The following is a 15005-nucleotide window of genomic DNA, read 5'->3' as shown; positions in this document are numbered from 1 at the left end:
CCAAAGGGGAATGAATTCCGGTATTTGCACGTTAGGCACTTCATGAGAAAGGAGCTGGCCTCATTCCCGAAGCTGGCACCCTTGACGCTGCAGGGTAAGATTCTGTCTGAGGAGGAGACAGGAGGGGGCAGGGTGTCGAACACATATGGGGAGTTGATGGAGAGAGTGAGAGCTGCGGTGGAGGAAGTAAGGTGCAGGTGGGGAGGAGGAGCTAGGCTGGGGTATGGAGTGAGGCATTGCGGAGGGTGAATTCATTCTTGTCGTGTGAGATACTGAGTCGCATCTAGCTCAAGGTGGTGTATAGGGCGCACCTGATGTCTCCAGGATGAGAGGATAGGTGTGGGCGGTGTGCAGGGGGTCCGGTGAACCATATCCATATGTTCTGGGCATGTCCGAGGCTGGAGGAGTTTTGGAAAGTGCTCGCAGGCACAATGTCAAAGATTCTGGGGGTGATGGTGGTTCCATGCATGGCAATATTGGAGCGTTGGTGGATCCGGGAGTGCCGGTGGGGGAGAGGCCGACGTGTTGGCCTTTGCCTCCCTGATAGCCCGGAGGCGGATATTGCTCGGGTGGTGGGATTCGGAGCCGGCTAGGGCAGGGGCATGGGTGAGTGATTTGGTGGAGTATGTGCACCTTGAGAAAATAAAGTTCACTAACAAAGGTTTGGAGGAGGATCTCTTCTCGAGGTGGAAGCTGGACTTCTCTAAGGAGCGGTAAATCATCAGCATGGGAGCGGTGAGAGATTTCCTTTACTTTGTTTGGAGTTTGTTCCGATGAAAGAAAAGGGAGCGTGGGCTGGAGGGAAGGCTGGGGGGCAGTTTGGTTATGGTTATGTTGTGTGTTGATGGTGTTGCTGTTTCTCTTTGGTTTGAATATATGTGAAAATGCTTGAATAAAATATTTTTTAAGAAAACAATTTGTAACAGCTTTACCTGTCATCAGTTTTAACTTGGATTGTGTTATTAGGTAATTTGGACATTCTGAATTCTCCCTCTGTGTACTCGAAAAGGCGTCGGAGTGTGGCGACTAGGGGACTTTCACAGTACCTTCATTGCAGTATTAACGTAAGCTTACTTGTGACACGAATAAAGATTATTATTACTGAGTCACGTGATTCCTTTCTTAAAGAGGCATTGTTCACAACTAAAATAACCCACATATATAAAATGGCACCCACATCCAACCTCCACCCTTGGGAGTGGCCTGGTCGCCCATGAACGAGGATACATGACGACTTCGCTGGCCTTTTTTTTTGGCAGAATGTGTCTCGACTTGGTCAACGCCCACTCAAAGTGGTTGGAGGTTCAAAAGATGGGAACGATAACTTTCGTAGCCACAATGGATGCCCTGCGGCAGATGTTTGCTACCCATGGCCTCCCCAAAGCAATAATAGAATATAGAACATAGAACATTCCAGCGCAGTACAGGCCCTTCGGCGCTTGATGTTGCGCCGACCTGTGAAACCCCTCTAAAGCCCATCTACACTATTCCCTTATCATCCATATGCCTATCCAATGACCATTTGAATGCGTTTAGTGTTGGCGAGTCCACTACTGTTGCAGGCAGGGCATTCCACGCCCTTACTACTCTCTGAATAAAGAACCTACCTCTGACATCTGTCCTATATCTATCTCACCTCAATTTAAAGCTATGTCCCCTCGTGCTAGACATCACCATCCGAAGAAAAAGGCTCTCACTGTCCACCCTATCTAATCCTCTGATCATCTTGTATGCCTCAATTAAGTCACCTCTTAACCTTCTTGTCTCTAACGAAAACAGCCTCAAGTCCCTCAGCCTTTCCTCATAAGATCTTCCCTCCATACCAGGCAACATCCTGGTAAATCTCCTCTGTACCCTTTCCAATGCTTCCACATCCTTCCTATAATGCGGCGACCAGAACTGCACGCAATACTCCAAATGCAACCGCACCAGAGTTTTGTACAACTGCAACATGATCTCATGGCTCCGAAACTCAATTCCTCTAACAATAAAAGCTAACACACCACACGCCTTCTTAACAACCCTCTCAACCTGGGTGGCAACTTTCAGGGATCTATGTACATGGACACCGAGATCTCTCTGCTCATCCACACTACCAAGAATCTTTTCATTAGTCTAGTACTCTGTATTCCTGTTATTCTTTCCAAAATGAATCAGCTCACATTTTTCTGCATTAAACTCCATTTGCCACCTGTTGGCCCAGCTCTGCAGCTTATCTATGTCCCTCTGCAACTTGTAGCATCCTTCTGCACTGTCCACAACTCCACCGACTTTAGTGTCATCTGCAAATTTACTCACCCATCCTTCTACGCCCTCTTCTAGGTCATTTATAAAAATGACAAACAGCAGTGGCCCCAAAACAGATCCTTGTGATACACCACTAGTAACTGGACTCCTGTCTGAACATTTCCCATCAACCGTCACCCTTTGTCTTCTTCCAGCTAGCTAATTTCTGATCCAAACTGCTAAATCACCATGAATCCCATGCCTCCGTATTTTCTGCAATAGCCTACCGTGGGGAACCTTATCAAATGCTTTACTGAAATCCATATACACCACATCGACTGCTTTACCCTCATCTACCTGTTTGGTCACCTTCTCAAAGAACTCAATAAGTTTTGTGAGGCATGACCTACCCTTCACAAAACCATGTTGACTATCTCTAATTAAATTATTCCTTTCCAGATGATTATACATCCTATCTCTTATAAACCTTTCCAAGACTTTGCCCACAACAGAAGTAAGGCTCACTGGTCTATAGTTACCGGGGTTGTCTCTACTCCCCTTCTTGAACAAGGGGACAACATTTGCTATCCTCCAGTCTTCTGGCACTATTCCTGAAGTCAAAGATGACTTAAAGATCAAAGCCAAAGGCTCAGCAATGTCCTCCCTAGCTTCCCAGAGAATCCTAGGATAAATCCCATCTGGCCCAGGGGACTTATCTATTTTAACACTTTCCAGAATCGCTAACACCTCCTCCTTATGAACTTCAAGCCCTTCTAGTCTAGTAGCCTGTATCTCAGCATTCTCCTCAACAACATTGTCTTTTTCCTGTGTGAATACTGACGAAAAATACTCATTTAGCACCTCTCCTATCTCTTCGGACTCCATGCACAACTTCCCACTACTTTCCTTGACTGGCCCTACTCTTACCCTAGTCATTCTTTTGTTCCTGACATATCTATAGAAAGCTTTAAGGTTATCCTTGATCCTACCTGCCAAAGACTTATCATGTCCCCTCCTGGCTCTTCTTAGCTCTCTCTTTAGATCCTTCCTAGCTAACTTGTAACTCTTGAGTGCCCTAACTGAACCTTCACGTCTCATCATTACATAAGCCTCCTTCTTCCTCTTGACAAGTGTTTCAACTGCTTTAGTAAACCATGGTTCCCTCGCTCGATCACTTCCTCCCTGCCTGACAGGTACATAGTTATCAAGGACACGCAGTAGCTGTTCCTTGAACACGCTCCACATTTCCATTGTGCCCATCCCCTGCAGTTTTCCTTTCCATCCGATGCATCCTAAGTCTTGCCTCATCGCATCATAATTGCCTTTCCCCCAGATATGACTCTTGCCTTGCGGTATATACCTATCCCTTTCCATCACTAAAGTAAACGTAATCGAATTGTGGTCACTATCACCAAAGTGCTCACCTACCTCACCTCCAAATCTAACACCTGCCTGGTTCATTACCCAGTACCAAATCCAATACGGCCTCGCCTCTCATTGGCCTATTTACATACTGCGTCAGGAAACCCTCCTGCACACATTGGACAAAATCGGATCCATCTAAAGTATTCGAATTATAGTGTTTCCAGTCAATATTTGGAAAGTTAAAGTCCCCCATAACAACTACCCTGTTACTTTCACTCCTATCCAGAATCACCTTTGCAATCCTTTCCTCTACATCTCTGAAACTTTTCGGAGGCCTATAGAAAACACCTAACAGGGTGACCTCTCCTTTCCTGTTTCTAACCTCAGTCCATACTACCTCAGTAGACGAGTCCTCATCAAACGTCCTTTCTGCCACCGTAATACTGTTCTTGACTAACAATGCCACCCCTCCCCCTCTCTTACCACCTTCCCCGAGCTTGCTGAAATATCTAAATCCCGGCACCTGCAACAACCATTCCTCTCCCTGCTCTATCCATGTCTCTGAAATGGCCACAACATCGAAGTCCCAGGTACCACCCATGCCACAAGTTCACCCACCTTATTCCGGATGCTCTTGGCATTCAAGTGGACGCACTTTAAACCACCTTCCTTCCTGCCGGTACACTCCTGCAACTTTGAAACCTTACTCATGACCTCACTGCTCTCATCTTCTTGTGTACTGGAGCTACAACTCTATAATGACTGACAACTGTACTCCATTCACTGTGGAAGAGTCCAAACAAATGGCATTCACCATATGAGAACAGCCCTCATTACCCAACATAATTAGTGGAGAGAGCTGTGCAAACATTTGGGCAGTACGGTAGCATGGTGGTTAGCATAAATGCTTCACAGCTCCAGGGTCCCAGGTTCGATTCCCGGCTGGGTCACTGTCTGTGCGGAGTCTGCACGTCCTCCCCGTGTGTGCGTGGGTTTCCTCTGGGTGCTCCGGTTTCCTCCCACAGTCCAAAGATCTGCGGGTTAGGTGGATTGGCTATGCTAAATTGCCCTTAGTGTCCTAAAAAAAAATAAGGTTAATGGGGGGGGGGGGTTGTTGGGTTACTGGTATAGGGTGGATACGTTGACTTGAGTAGGGTGATCATTGCTCGGCACAACATCGAGGGCCGAAGGGCCTGTTCTGTGCTGTACTGTTCTACAGTCATGACGAAGCAGTTCAGCAGACCACTGCACCTTAGGATGGTCAACTTTCTTCTATCTTATAATAGCAAGTGATAAAGCAGGTGGTAAAGAAGGCAAATGGTATGTTGTCCTTCATAGCGAAATAATTCAAGTACCGGAATATGGATGTCTTGCTGCAATTATCTAGGGCCTTGGTGAGGCCACACCTGGAATATGTGTGCAGTTTTGGTCTCCTTATCTAAGGAAGGATGTTCTTGCTCTAGAGGGACTGCAGCAAAGGATTACCAGACTGATTGCTGGGATTGCGGGACGGACGCATGAGGAGAGATTGAATCGGTTAGGATTGTATTTTCTGGAGTTCAGAAGAATGAGGGGGGATCTCATAGAAACCTATAAGACTCTAACAGGACAGGGTAGATGCAGGAAGGATGTTCCCCATGGTGGGTATGTCCAGACCAGGGGTCACAGTCTGGAGATACCAGGTAGACCATTTAGGAAAGAGATGAGGAGAAATGTCTTCACCCAAAGAGTGGTCATCCTGTGGAATGTGTTACCACAGAAAATGGTTGAAGCCAAAACATTGTATGTTTTCAAGAAGCAGTTAGATATAGCACTTAGGGCAAAAGGAATCAAAGGATGTGGGGGGAAAGCGGCATTCAGTTATTGAGTTGGATGATCAGCCATGATCATAATGAATGGTTGTTCATTCTCGAAGGGCAGAATGGCCTCCTCCTATTTTCTATGTTTCTAATACAATCTCCCATGCCATTACAGGTGTCACACCGGTGGAATTACTTGTAGGCTCTCATCTCCGGATCTGGTTGGTCTTGGTTTTCCCAAATTTGATGGGGAAGATGGAGGCACTGCAGGCCTCCCAGAGGGAACAGCAGATTTGACACAAAAGAGACAGGTTATTCCAAGTGGGCGATTTGGTCTGCATCAGAAACTTTGCCTCAGGCCCACTATGGCGACCAGGCAGAATTATGTCGAAGTCAAGCCCAGTCTCATACGTGGTGCATTTGAATGGCAGGACAGCGCAGCAACATATTGACCATGTAGGAAGCTAAGGGAACACAACCTCAGTCTCAGAACAGTTGGAGCTGGCAGGCAGCACTCGTTCTCCAGTGGTAGAACCAGAACAGAGTGAATCTAGGAATTTTGAGGAGGACCTGTTAATGGCCTAGCAGGGAGCTAGAGAAGGGAATAACCCTATTGTGGTGGACAAATCTCAGAGATAACCTGCAACAGATGACAAATTTGCTACCTTGGAGTTGGAGCAACCAGTTAGGGAATTAAGGCAGACCACAAGACCTAGAAAGTTCCTGACAGCTTGACAAACTGTTATGGACTCTCTCCGTTTGTGATTTTCAGGGGGGCTGGTTTAGCTCAGTGGGCTAGACAGCTGGTCTGTGATGCAGAATAAGGCCAGCAGCGTGGGCTCATCCATGTACCACCTGAGAATTCTGAATTCTCCCTCAGTGTACACGAACAGGCGCCAGAATGTGGTGACTAGGGGCTTTTCAGAGTAACTTCATTGCTCTGTAAATGTAAGCCTACTTGTGACAATAAAGGTTATTTATTTATTTATACGGTTACTGCACATAAGTTGTTCTATAAATATGTTATTGAGGGACTTAAAGGGGTAGTGATATGGTAGCTTGACCCCTTTAAGAGGTGATCCATTGCAGTCCATGTGACTGGCTCCGGGCAAACCCTGACCAATGGGAAAAAAGCGCAGGGCCCTCATAGCGGGTCCCTGGCAGTTTAGAATCTGGAGCCAGGGTCTGAAGACCTGTTTGTATTAGAACATAGAACATAGAACAGTACAGCACAGAACAGGCCCTTCGGCCCTCGATGTTGTGCCGAGCAATGATCACCCTACTTAAACCCACATACCCGTAACCCAACAATCCCCCCATTAACCTTACACTACGGGCAATTTAGCATGGCCAATCCACCTAACCCCGCACATCTTTGGACTGTGGGAGGAAACCGGAGCACCCGGAGGAAACCCACGCACACACGGGGAGGACGTGCAGACTCCACACAGACAGTGACCCAGCCGGGAATCGAACCTGGGACCCTGGAGCTGTGAAGCATTGATGCTAACCACCATGCTACCGTGAGGCATATTGTTATTGCTACTTGCAGTAGACGATGTTGAAGAATACTCCAGACTTGGAGGTAAGTTGAAGGTATTTATTGAGCAATTAACAATGCTTCTAAATGACTTTGACACTCTGCTGATCTAATTCTAGTAACACATTAAACTTGACTAACTATATAAACTGAATCTGAACCACATGAGGTGGCCTGACTATAAACTTGCTACACTCGTCCTGTTCTCTTGGTCTCTGCTGGAGAGTGAGGCTGAGAGCCTGTGTGTGTTGCGTCTTATAGTGGTCGTGTAATGCCCTCTAGTGGTGATGCCACAGCTGGGTGTTCTGATTACCCATTGGTTACATGTCTACATATCATTACACTGTTTAGAGACTCTCTGCCTGTATATAGTTTACCTTTGGTTGTTATTAATAAACCCTTGTTCCGTTATACTGGAAGTCTCCTCGGTATTGCCTCGAGCCAGCACAGTTCCCACTCCACCCTCAGGAATTGAACACATAATCCAGGCTTCTGTGTGGTTCTGAGGGAGTGCTACACTGTCAGGTGCTGTCTTTTCAATCCTATGTTAAAATGAAGCTCCCCACTCTGTCAGATGATTACAAGAGATACCATGGCATTATAAGAACAATGCAGTTTTCCTGATGTCTTGTATAACATTTGCCACTCCACCAACATCATTGAAATAGATAACCTGGTCACTTTTCTGATTGTTGATATTGTACTTTGCAAAATTGCACATCAGTTCATCTTCCTGAATATCGGAGAAATGCACAGAGGGCAGGTGTGACATTAAGCACCAGGGGGAGCTAGATGTAGAACTATATAAGGCATTGATGCTAAACTTTGTGAATGAGAGGTTGAGGAGAAAGCCAGAGGACAGACAGAAGGAATGATAGCATGAGTGACAGCAGAACATAGTTAATGTATTAGTGTAGAGATTAGTAGTAGATGAGTGTAGATTGTATGTTTCTTATCAACTGTTTATTATATAGGAGTAAGTTTTGAATCCAATTACACAGTGTTAATAAATCTCTAGCTTTGTTCAATTTAAAAGCTATTTGTGGTCTTTGCGAACACTATGCCAACCATCCTCAAATTAGCAACATAAAGAACACCACAGCAGGCACAAGAATTTACAATCCAGGTTTTATTGCTATTATCACATTAACATAGTATTATGTAACCAGACACTAAGGGCGCGATTCTCCCAAAAGGGAAAAAGTCCCATAGTGAGCACGTTTAGCCGTGTGTTTCCCGGCACTCGCAGTGTTGAATAAAGGGCCTGAATGGGGAATGCGCGGCTGAGGCTGCATTAGCCCTGTTTTTTTACAGTGGAGAACTCCGCTCATCAGAATTCCCCAGTTCAGTGAGAGATTGGAATGCCATTTTTAAATGGCATCCCAATTTCCAAGGCCCCCAAAACAATTCCTGACCTTCTCCCCCCCCAACAGCACTATGTCCTCTCCCCCCAAACACCCATGTGGGGCAACCCCAGCCCAACCACGCACACGCAAACAATGCCAGATTGGCACCAGCAGTGCCAGGGAACCACCCTGCCCCAAAGGGCATGCAGCTGGGGTCTCCAATCCCCTGGGAGATCCATGAGTGCCTTTCCACCTGGTCCCTGTTTGTGGGAACCAGTGCTGAACAGCATCGCCTGAGACCTCTGAGGCAAAGGGGTTGAATCCCAAAGCCTCAGGAACCTCGGGAAACTGCACATGAAATGAGGCTTACTGCCTTACTCTAATATGCAGATTTGCTATAAGTGGTCCCGCCCATTATGGGTGGGATTCACATTGCAACGTCTCAAGAGATTGCATTAAATCTCGTGAGGCATTGCGAACCAGGTAGATCCCATCTTTAATTGCCCTTGAAAGGACGGTGATTCTGGTATTATCATAACTATCAGCATTACAAGAGTTGATGTAGTACCATGAATAGCCACTAGAGGGAGCTGCAGATACTACTATACAAAGCAGTGATGCTAGACCTTAGGGGAGGAGTATATGCAGATGACAGCTAGTGAAGGTCATCAGAGCAGTTAGTGTGAGAAGGTTAGATTAGAGTTTATACCAGTAGTGAGATTAGCAGTAGATGAGTGTAGTTAGATGTTATTGATCAATTCTGTATTCTAAAAGGGTAAAGTGTCAAAACTCAGTTTAGTAGTGTAAATAAAATCATAGCTTCGTTAAAGTAAAAGCTATACTGAAGTCTTTGTGGAACGCTACGCCACCCATCCTAAATAAGCAACACAAAGAACACCATAGTGGTGAACCACCGCCTTGGACTGTTGCAGTCTATATGGTGTAGTTATATCCACAGTGCTGTTAGGAAGTGAGTTCCAGGACTTTGACCCAGCGACAGGAGAGGGGAGGCAATATAAAAGGGTGTTGGGGGGAGGGGGGCGGGGGGGGGGGACTTGCTGGGGACGGTGTTCCCTTGCTCCTGCTACCGGTAGATATGGTAGAGATTGCGAGTTTGGAAGGTGCTTCGAAGGAGCCTTAGTGAGTTGCTGCAGTACATCATGTAAATGGCACATACTGCTGCCACTGTGTACCTGTAGTGGACAGAGTGAACGTTGAAGGTGGTGGATGGGGTACCAATCAAGCGGGCTGCTTTGTCCCTGGATATTGTTGAGCTTCAAGTGTTCTAGGAACTGCATTCATACAGGCAAGTGGAAAGGTTTCCATTATGCTCATGACTTCAGCATGACATTCAGTACATGAATGACAGTTTTGGGGAGTAAGATAGTGAATTACTTGCTGCAGGATTTCCCGACTCTGATATGCTCTTGCAGCCAGAGTATTTACATGGTTCGTCCAGTTCAGTTTCTGACCAATGATAATCCTCGGAAGTTCATGGTCAGGGATTCAGCGATGATAATGCCATTGAATGTCAAGTAAGGTGGTTATATGCTGTTTTGTTATGTCTGTCAGTTTCTGGCACTTGTGTGACACGATTATAACTTGTTACCTTTCAATCCAGGTCTGAATGCTGTCCAGGTCTTGCTGCATGCAGGCACAGACAGTATCTGAGGAGTTGCAAGAAGAACTGAACACCATGCAATCATCAGCGGACATCCCTACTTTTCCCCTTATGATGTAGGTCATTGATAAATCAGCCTGAGATGGTTGGGCCAAGGATACAACCCTGAGAAATTTCTGCTGCAATGTTCTGAGGCTGTGATGATTGGCCTCAACTATCTTCTTTTGTGCTAGATACAACCTCAACCAATGAAGAGCTTTTCCTTGATTCTCATTAACTTCAATTTTGCTAGGGCTCAGTCAACTGCTGCCTTTATGTTAAAGACAGTCATTTTCACCTCACCTCTGTTTTTTTGCCCATGCTTGTCTGCAATGAGGTCTGGGGCCGAGTTCCTCTTGTGGATCCCAAACTAAGCATCAGTGCGCAGCTTATTGTTATAAGTGCCACTTGATAGCACTGTTGACCACATCTATGCCCTAGGTTCCCTGTATTCCGACTTCTTCCATAATTGTGATGATGATTGTGATGAGACTGAGGAAGCAATATTGGCCAGATTGGTTTCTCTTGCTTATTGTGACAAAAAATACTTGGGCAATTTTCCAAATTTTGGTAGATGTAAGTGCTGTAAATGTACTGAAACAGCTTGGCTAGGGGTGTGGCTAGTCTGGAGCATGGGTCTCAGCATTACAGTCAGGATGTTGTTCGGTCCCAGCTCCTTGACTCTAGCCAGAGCACTCATCCATTCTTTGGCATCATGTGGAGTGAATCAAATTCACAGAACACTGGAATGTGTGATGTTAGGACCTCATGAGGAGGCTGAAATAGTTCATCCTCACAGCACTTCTGGGTAAGGATATTTTCAAAAGCCTTGGGTTGGATTCTCCGTTGGCTGACACTGAAATCGGGAAAGGCGATTGGGCGGAGAATAGGTTCCAACTGAAAGTTCGCAGCGGGCAGCGATTTTGTGCCAAATCGCGATTCTGCGTCACCTCGACAGCAGTGCCAATGCATTCCAGAATGCATGTACAGTAAACACTGTTTGCATGTCATTAGCAGGCCAGACCCGGTATTCTCCGGGGCCTCCGCAATTTTCCATCTCCAATGGGCCGAGTTCCCAATGGCGCTGTTCACGTGTGCTTTTAAAAATTGTGAAATAGGCGTGGTGGCTGCTGAGGGAGAGAGAGGGGAGGTATGACACGGAGAGGAGCGACTACGGGCTACCGGGCCTGACACTGGCCAGGTTGGCTGGGTGGGGGGCCCTGTCACGGCCGAGGGAGGGGGAGGGCTGGAGAACAGGCCTGGGGTGGGCCAACTTGCTGCGCACCCCACTAACCACTCACCCTGACCGCTGGTTCTGCAGAGTGACATTGGCCCAACAGGCCAAGGAGGAGGTGCCAAGGAGGCGCCACATGAGGCCGCGTGTGTACCAGCACCGCCTGTTATTCAGCAGAGGGCAGCAGAGCTACTGATCAGCTGTTCTGGGGAAATTTGCATACGTGCAGTGCGGTCAGCCTAAGTTGAAGGTGAATCTGCGAAGGGGACCCGAGGAGTTTGAGTGAAGGCAATCATCCAGCAGAGGGCAGCAGAGCAGAGCTACTGATCAGCTGTTCTGGGGAAATTTGCATACGTGCAGTGCGGTCAGCCTAAGTTGAAGGTGAATCTGCGAAGGGGACCCGAGGAGTTTGAGTGAAGGCAATCATCCAGCAGAGGGCAGCAGAGCAGAGCTACTGATCAGCTGTTCTGGGGAAATTTGCATACGTGCAGTGCGGTCAGCCTAAGTTGAAGGTGAATCTGCGAAGGGGACCCGAGGAGTTTGAGTGAAGGCAATCATCCAGCAGAGGGCAGCAGAGCAGAGCTACTGATCAGCTGTTCTGGGGAAATTTGCATACGTGCAGTGCGGTCAGCCTAAGTTGAAGGTGGTTTGTGGAGAGGCTGTTGGCAAGTGACAGTTAAACCCGAAACACTTCGTGAGTGTTTCGCACCCTACCTCCTCCTCTAACCAACCCCCCCACCCCACAGTGGTTGGGAAGCGGGAGCAGGGGCCTGTCGTGAAGGTGAGTGAGTGCCTTTAAATTTGCTTACCTTTGAGCGGGAGCAGGGTTTGAGGTAATATCAGGTAAGCTCTTCCTATCAGGTAAGCTCTTCCTTTCTTTTTCTTTTTCTTGTTATTTTTTAAATCTAGAGGTGATGTCAGGGAAGGCAGTACAATGCTCCTCCTGCAGAATGTTTGAGGTGAGGGACGCCGTCAGTGTCCCTGCTGATTTCATCTGTGGGAAGTGCACCCAACTCCAGCTCCTCAAAAACCGTGTTAGGGACCTGGAGCTTGAGCTGGATGAACTTCGGATCATTCGGGAGGCAGAGGGGGTCATAGATAGGAGCTTCAGGGAAATAGTTACACCAAAGACTGGAGATAGATGGGTAACTGTAAGAGGGACTGGGAAGAAGCAGTCAGTGCAGGGACCCCCTGCGGTCGTTCCCCTGAGTAACAAGTATACCGTTTTGGATACTTGTGGGGGGGACGACTTACCAGGGGTAAGCCATGGGGTACAGGCCTCTGGCACGGAGTCTGTCCCTGTTGCTCAGAAGGGAAGGGGGGAAAGGAGTAGAACATTAGTAATTGGGGACTCAATAGTCAGGGGCACAGATAGGAGATTTTGTGGGAGCGAGAGAGACTCACGTTTGGTATGTTGCCTCCCAGGTGCAAGGGTACGTGATGTCTCGGATCGTGTTTTCCGGGTCCTTAAGGGGGAGGGGGAGCAGCCCCAAGTCGTAGTCCACATTGGCACTAACGACATAGGTAGGAAAGGGGACAAGGATGTCAGGCAGGCCTTTAGGGAGCTAGGATGGAAGCTCAGAGCGAGAACAAACAGAGTTGTTATCTCTGGGTTGTTGCCCGTGCCACGTGATAGTGAGATGAGGAATAGGGAGAGAGAGCAATTAAACACGTGGCTACAGGGATGGTGCAGGCGGGAGGGATTCAGATTTCTGGATAACTGGGGCTCTTTCTGGGGAAGGTGGGACCTCTATAGACAGGATGGTCTACATCTGAACCTGAGGGGCACCAATATCCTGGGGGGGAGATTTGTTAGTGCTCTTTGGGGGGGTTTAAACTAATTCAGCAGGGGCATGGGAACCTGGATTGTAGTTTTAGGGTACGGGAGATTGAGAGTATAGAGGTCAGGAGCACAGATTTGACTTCGCAGGAGGGTGCCAGTGTTCAGGTAGGTGGTTTGAAGTGTGTCTACTTCAATGCCAGGAGTATACGAAATAAGGTAGGGGAACTGGCAGCATGGGTTGGTACCTGGGACTTCGATGTTGTGGCCATTTCAGAGACATGGATAGAGCAGGGACAGGAATGGTTGTTGCAGGTTCCGGGGTTTAGGTGTTTTAGTAAGTTCAGAGAAGAGGGCAAAAGAGGGGGAGGTGTGGCGCTGCTAGTCAAGGACAGTATTACGGTGGCGGAAAGGATGCTAGATGGGGACTCTTCTTCTGAGGTAGTATGGGCTGAGGTTAGAAACAGGAAAGGAGAGGTCACCCTGTTGGGAGTTTTCTATAGGCCACCTAATAGTTCTAGGGATGTAGAGGAAAGGATGGCGAAGATGATTCTGGAAAAGAGCGAAAGTAACAGGGTAGTTGTTATGGGAGACTTTAACTTTCCAAATATTGACTGGAAAAGATATAGTTCGAGTACATTAGATGGGTCATTCTTTGTACAATGTGTGCAGGAGGGTTTCCTGACACAATATGTTGACAGGCCAACAAGAGGCGAGGCCACATTGGATTTGGTTTTGGGTAATGAACCAGGCCAGGTGTTAGATCTGGAGGTAGGTGAGCACTTTGGAAACAGTGACCACAATTCGGTGACCTTTACGTTAGTGATGGAAAGGGATAAGTATACCCCGCAGGGCAAGAGTTATAGCTGGGGGAAGGGCAATTATGATGCCATTAGACATGACTTAGGATGTGTTGGTTGGAGAAGTAGGCTGCAAGGGTTGGGCACACTGGATATGTGGAGCTTGTTCAAGGAACAGCTATTGCATGTTCTTGATAAGTACGTACCAGTCAGGCAGGGAGGAAGGGGTCGAGCGAGGGAACCGTGGTTTACCAAAGAAGTGGAATCTCTTGTTAAGAGGAAGAAGGAGGCCTATGTGAAGATGAGGCGTGAAGTTTCAGTTGGGGCGCTTGATATTTACAAGGAAGCGAGGAAGGATCTAAAGAGAGAGCTGAGACGAGCAAGGAGGGGACATGAGAAGTCTTTGGCAGGTAGGATCAAGGAAAACCCAAAAGCTTTCTATAGGTATGTCAGGAATAAAAGAATGACTAGGGTAAGAGTAGGGCCAGTCAAGGACAGTGGTGGGAAGTTGTGTGTGGAGGCTGAGGAGGTAAGCGAGATACTAAATGAATACTTTTCGTCAGTATTCACTCAAGAAAAAGATAATATTGTGGAGGAGAATGCTGAGACCCAGGCTATTAGAATAGATGGCATTGAGGTGCGTAGGGAAGAAGTGTTGGCAATTCTGGACAAGGTGAAAATAGATAAGTCCCCGGGGCCGGATGGGATTTATCCTAGGATTCTCTGGGAAGCCAGGGAAGAGATTGCTGAGCCTTTGGCTTTGATTTTTAGGTCATCATTGGCTACAGGAATAGTGCCAGAGGACTGGAGGATAGCAAATGTGGTCCCTTTGTTCAAGAAGGGGAGTAGAGATAACCCCGGTAACTATAGGCCGGTGAGCCTAACGTCTGTGGTGGGTAAAGTCTTGGAGAGGATTATAAAAGATACGATTTATAATCATCTAGATAGGAATAATATGATTAGGGACAGTCAGCATGGTTTTGTGAAGGGTAGGTCATGCCTCACAAACCTTATCGAGTTCTTTGAGAAGGTGACTGAACAGGTAGACGAGGGTAGAGCAGTTGATGTGGTGTATATGGATTTCAGTAAAGCGTTTGATAAGGTTCCCCACGGTCGTCTATTGCAGAAAATACGGAGGCTGGGGATTGAGGGTGATTTAGAGATGTGGATCAGAAATTGGCTAGTTGAAAGAAGACAGAGAGTGGTAGTTGATGGGAAATGTTCAGAATGGAGTTCAGTTACGAGTGGCGTACCA

The sequence above is a fragment of the Scyliorhinus canicula genome, chromosome 10, assembly GCF_902713615.1.
Source record: "Scyliorhinus canicula chromosome 10, sScyCan1.1, whole genome shotgun sequence".
NCBI lineage: Eukaryota > Metazoa > Chordata > Chondrichthyes > Carcharhiniformes > Scyliorhinidae > Scyliorhinus > Scyliorhinus canicula.
This window is presented reverse-complemented; position numbering follows the sequence as displayed.